The 6,170-nt window shown below is 34.0% G+C and overlaps 1 long non-coding RNA gene across 1 annotated transcript; it reads left to right on the top strand.

Moving 5' to 3' along the window:
* Window positions 1-1,419: 1,419 nt before the first annotated feature.
* Window positions 1,420-5,897, top strand: LOC135151170 (uncharacterized). The gene is made up of 2 exons (XR_010289720.1): window positions 1,420-2,753; window positions 5,589-5,897. It is a non-coding gene; the product is annotated as an uncharacterized LOC135151170 (long non-coding RNA).
* Window positions 5,898-6,170: the final 273 nt, after the last annotated feature.

Here is a 6,170-nt window from a genome sequence, read left to right on the forward strand (position 1 = left end):
TTTGTTCTTAAAGATGGTGAAGAGAACTTAAGTAAGTTTGAGCCAAAGGCATATGAAGCAATCTTTGTTGGTTATACCAAAATTGCTTATAGAGTTTTTATGATTGACACTCTGTTAGTGAAAGTTAGTGTCAATGTTACATTTGATGACACTAAACTTCCAAGTCTACAATCTGCTGATTCATCTGAGTCTCTGAAGTTTGACAACTATCCAGACTCTGATTCAGATGATGATATACCACCTGAGGTTGCAACAGGAGATCACAACAATGATGGTGATGATCCAGGCAATGGTGGAGGAAATGGTGGAAACACTGGAGATTCCACTAGTGCCAGTGGTGGATCATCAAGTCAACCTGGCAACAACTCAGGGGGAGCTGATGGATCAACTAGTCACACATTTCAGCTTAATGATAATACTGCTGAATCATCAAGGACACATCTTCCAAGGGAAAGAATTTGGAGCAGAGATCATCCCTTTGATTTAATTATTGGTGATCCTGATGTTGGTGTCAAGACTAGAAGTGCTACGACAAATGAATGCCTATTCTCAGGGTTTCTATCTCAACTAGAACCAAAGAAAATAGAAGAAGCACTTGCTGATCCTGATTGGGTTCTTGCCATGCAAGAAGAACTCAATCAATTTGAGAGACAAGAAGTCTGGGCCCTGGTTCCAAGACCAAAAGGAAAATCTACCATTGGAGCTAGATGGGTCTTCCGTAACAAGTTAGATGGTGATGGCATTGTTGTGAGAAACAAAGCCAGACTGGTTGCAAAAGGATATTCACAAGAAGAAGGAATTGATTATGATGAAACCTATGCTCCAGTTTGTTAGGTCCAGAAACGATTGTAGAAGGGGGGGGGGGGTTGAATACAATCGTCACAAAATAATCGCGGCGGAATAATCTGATCAGAGTTTAACTTGTTAATCAGATTTAAATTAATTAATATAACAATTTTTAAGTCGTTATATAATTAACATGGTTCGTTTTAAAGTCCACTAGTTTGTAGAATAAATTTGACAGGAAGTATTCTAACTTAGCGGAATAAAACAACCGAATGATCAAAGCACAGAAAACTGTGGATATAACGAATAGCAAGTTACAAACAACTTGAAAGTTTACAAAGCTTTGAACATTTACAAATGAAGAGGTGAAGGCCTATTTATAGGCAAATCACTTGAACTAGTATGACAAAGTTGGTATGACCATGCTACAAAGAACAGTATGACAATGTGAGCTAATGTCATGCTACAATTGAAATCAGTATGACAATGTGAGCTCATGTCATGCTGCAATTGGAATCGGTATGACAATGTCAGCTAATGTCATACAACAATTTTCGGTATGACAATCCATAGTATGACATATGACTTGGAGGTTAAGTTTGGATCAGTATGACAATGCAAAGTTGTAATATCCCATATTATTAAATTTAGATTTGATTATTATAAATCTATTTGTCTAAATATTATCGTTGGCTTTAGTTGAAAAATGGATTGACTATGTGGATAGTTCCATGTGATTATACTTGTTCTGTGGATTACTATGGATTTTACAAAATTATGCGTCCTCCTTCTTTCTCGGATTCCGAGGACGGAATCCCTATAAGGAGGGTAGATTGTAATAACCCGGATTTTAAAAATATTTTTATTAATATTATAAAGGATTTTCTTAAAAAGAAAGGAATAAGATTTAATATTTTATTCCAGTTTAATGAATTTTCAAAGGTTTATATTTAAACCCCGGGTTATTGTGTTATTGATAAATAATTGTATTTTCAAAACGGATTTTCATATATTATTTTGAAAATTCTGTATGAATATTATGCGAATATATGTGTTATGTGATTAGGTGGTATTGGTGGATTTGTTGATTAATTAACTATGGTTAATTATGAGTATTATATGATTAGTATATGAATTTTTGTGAATTTTATATTATCTGGTTTATTGCGTTAACTGCTCATATGTGTTCGTATTTGAGAGATTTCAATTTCTATATGCTCAGGAGAAAATATAGTTTATTTGGATATTTTCATATCGATTTATGGAATGTTAGATGATTTTATAATTGATTTACAGATTTAATTGTGCATATTTATATTTAATTATTAATTATTTGACTTCCGTAAAACCGTCCACTCGTAACGAGGTGGCAAATTTTCTTCCCGGAAGTTTCGAGAAAACTCACCTTTAGCCTAATTTGAATATTCCGGACATTTTTCGTGTTTTGACTTTTTCGATCCGGAGTACGGTTTTCCCTGGAGTCGGTCCGGCGGAGTTTTTCGGGTACTAAAATTGTCGATAATTATCCAGTTTGTCTCGATAAACGTGAACCGAGATATTTTCTTCATCCTTATCTTGTAATAATTGCAATGGGACCCGCAGACCAATAATTGAGTTAAAAAGCCCCGTTTTGATGATTATCTTGAAAACTAGTACCGATTGGACCCCACTTTCTTAATATAAAGCTATTAAATACGTATTTTCATGCCATAAACGATCCAAAGGGGTACCAATTATTTGTAAATATAAATATACCTTTCTAGAGCTTATTTTCACCCGTAAAATCATTTCACCAGTTTCTCCGCACGATAATCGAGAGAAACCGAGCGGTGTTCTTCGTGTTCTTCATAATCAAACGTGGATTTGAAGGCGTTATTGGAGTCAGAATCAAGCGTGCGAATAGTCAAATCGAAGATATCGAAGAGTAGAATCTATATCTGCAATCAAAAACAACCTGAGATTCACAGGTAGGGAGTAATTGAAGTTTTAAATTTCGAATTAATATGATTTAAATAGTGGATTTTTGCAAACGTGTTTGTTTGATTGTTTTGATGATTCCATGTTGTAGAGCATGTTTTTCTCGTCGTTTTGGTATATTATATGTTGATTTTTGAGTTCCATAACACCTAGAAATAAGGGTTTGATTCATGGAATTGAGTGTTCTTGAAGTTCTTGAAGCTTTTGGCCGGAAAATTATGAATTTCGGCCGGATTTTCATTCTGTTAAATCTGGGAGGTGGTGGTATATATGAATAGATAGAGGAGGAAAAGGGGAATCGATTGATATAGCTATTTTGTGTGTTGGGTTGCAAATCGAGCCGGTCGGGGAAGGAAAAGGTTCGCCGGCGGCGAACCTTTCTTTTCAAATTCCGGCTGCCTCGGGTGGTTTCTGGCGAAATGGATCGAAGGGATCAATTCCTGGGAAGCTGTAGATCATATATGGATAGTTTGGTGTGGAACAGAGGCCGGGAACGGAGATTCCGGCGACGGGGGGCGGCGGCGGCGGTATAATTACCGTTTAGCCCCCCAGTTTCTGAAGATGATGAAGATTGTGCCTTCTGGTTTCGTTTTTGACGTTCCAGCCCTCAAAGTTTTCAAAGTTTACACCTGGCACCCTGCCATATAATTTCAGATTTCTTACATTTTAAACCTTTTTAAATTTATTTTGAAAATTGATTTTAATGATTTATTTTAATTTCAAAAATGTTTGTTTAATTATTTATTTATTCAAAAATAAATCTAATTTGATTTATTAATTAATTTTAATTAGTAATTAATTATTTTAATTGGTCAATTAATTTAAATATTAATTGATTAATTATTTTAATTAATTATTAATTGATTTTAATTGATTAATTAATTGGATTTAATTATCCTTTTTGATTTAAAAATTCCGAAAAATAGTTTCGAGCTTTGAAATATTTTTCTAAATTATGTTCAAGGCTCGTCAATTGTTTATAAATGATTTCAAGTCCAATTTCAAGTATTTGGGACTTGATTATTTATTTGAAAAGTGATTCTTTTATCGATTTTCATTCCGAAAAATGTTTAAAAATTCCAGAAAATTCCCGAAAAATCATTTTAAACCCAAGAATTGATTTGACATCAATTGGGATGGGAGACTTAATGTGTAATGTGTTGTCTGCTATTGATTGGATGTTTTTTTGTGTCGATATAAGAGTGAGAAAATGGTTGTGGTCATATCTTTTGATCCGTAAGTCGGAATCAGGTGAAACGAAAAAGAGATTAAAGCTTATAAAGTCTAGTTTGATATGACATAATAATATGAGGGAGTCGAGAATGTGAATAATTGATGTTAAATGTGCAGAATGTGATTATATGTTATTTGATTGCTATTAATCGATGATTACGTGATATATATGTTTATGCTCGATATTATATACATGATAAATGACTTATATGACATAGTGTCATGATTTGATTAATATTGGACAAGGACATATGGATTATAGGAATTGGATTTGGTTGGTTGATTGTTGATTGAGATAAGATAACAGGTGGATAGTCTAATAAATAGACGAGACGATGTCGGATTTTCGATAAGATTTAAATGATATTTAATTGATAATATGTTATGTGAAATATGACTTGACTATATGGTAGAGTCAAAGCATGATTACGTGTTAAGTGATATGTGATAAGTTTACAGGGGTATATAAGTGGGTATCGGTATACGTGATATGTATATGCGATATATTGTTTAGTGACTATAGTATGATCTTATTTTCGTAAAGGATTTGGAGGAGACGTGTACGTTCGAAGACGTCAGAAAGTCAGAATGGTATTGCAAAGCGAATAAGGGATGAATCGAGTAAGCGAAGCGATGTGGCGAATAGAGTATAGCTAGAGATGGTCTAGAGATTATGAGATGCATAGATTGTGAAAGTGGAAAGATGAGAATGAGCTGTGAGACGGGAGTCAGATTTAAGGCAAGTATCCTAAACCTTTCTTTTGGATATATTGCAAATATTCTGATCCATTCCTTTGGTATATGTTTCAAGTATTCATATCTTTCTTTTCAATGTTCGAAAGTGCGAGTATTTTGACCCATTCTTTCTAATCTTCAAGTTTCTAAAGAATGTCCGTTCTACAAATTAATTCGAAGTTCAGATTGTCATTGAAGCATGTGTTGCTCAGTGATAGTTAGAGCTTTGAATGAATTGGGATCTTCTTGATTATTCAACCCACCATTGTCATGCTGGTTTAGCAGGCTAAATTCAGTTGCTTAGCCGATAATGGAGGATACTGAATAGTTGAGGATTTCCTGAACTGTGATTTATGAGATGATGGATCATGATTTATGAATAGATTATTATCAAAGTTGATTTGGAATTATTCAGTTGTTGATAATATTTATGATGATGTTCTGTTGATTTACATTGGTTTCTTGAATTGAATTATAGAATTGGATTATTGTTTTTATATAAACCTGTGGACCAGATTCGTGGTCATGTTAGGCCAATGAGTGCCTTGGATCCAGTGATAGAGCATGGCGGGGCCTGCTCGGGGTTAGTGCGGAACTGATCAGCTGCCTAACCTTGGTTTTCATTAAAATATGATAGTCCAATTCAATAATTCTCTGGAAAGATTGAATTTCTCAGTTTAAACGCTGAAAGGTATTGTAAAGCATTCTATACAATACCATGAACTCATGAATTCAGGTTGAATCCTTTTACATCTTGAACTCGTGAACTTCTCTTATATCATTTCAGAATTATCATTGTTATTATTACTTGCTGAGCATTGTTGCTCACCCTTGCTATTCCTTTCTAACCATTTCAGAAAGGCTGAAAGATGAGATGATTGATTGAGATTGTGGATAAGGCTAATGCTAGGCGAGGAGACAGAGTTGAGGATCCAGTGGTCAGGGAGTGGTGAGGAAAGTTGATGAGGTTGGTGCAAGCTGGAATAGTTGACAGTGATTCTTCTTATCGAAGATGATCTGACTTGGTAAGAAATATTGTATAGTATTAGTGGTGGATTCTAATTTCAATACTGTAACCTGGAAGCGATCCTGTTGTTTTTGGGGGTTAAAATGTTCTCTTTCGAATCACTTATTAAAGTTTAAATGTTCTCTGGAAATTCTTTTATGATGGTTTTCAAATTTAAAATTCAGGTTTTGAAATCATTTGATTTATGTTTTCATTCAAATCTTTTATTAAATGTTTTCAAGTTTTAAATTCTTTTGGAATTTTCATTATCTTGAATAAAAATACAGAGTTCCAAAAGTGTTTTAAAATGGGTTTTGTGTGGTGACGTCATAATCCAGACCCCCGGATTCTCGGGCTGTCACAGTTGGTATCAGAGCAACAGGTTACAAGTTATTGAAATTTGAATATAGATTATAGTCTTAAGTTTTCTAGA

The sequence above is a fragment of the Daucus carota genome, chromosome 3, assembly GCF_001625215.2.
Source record: "Daucus carota subsp. sativus chromosome 3, DH1 v3.0, whole genome shotgun sequence".
NCBI classification, from domain to species: domain Eukaryota; kingdom Viridiplantae; phylum Streptophyta; class Magnoliopsida; order Apiales; family Apiaceae; genus Daucus; species Daucus carota.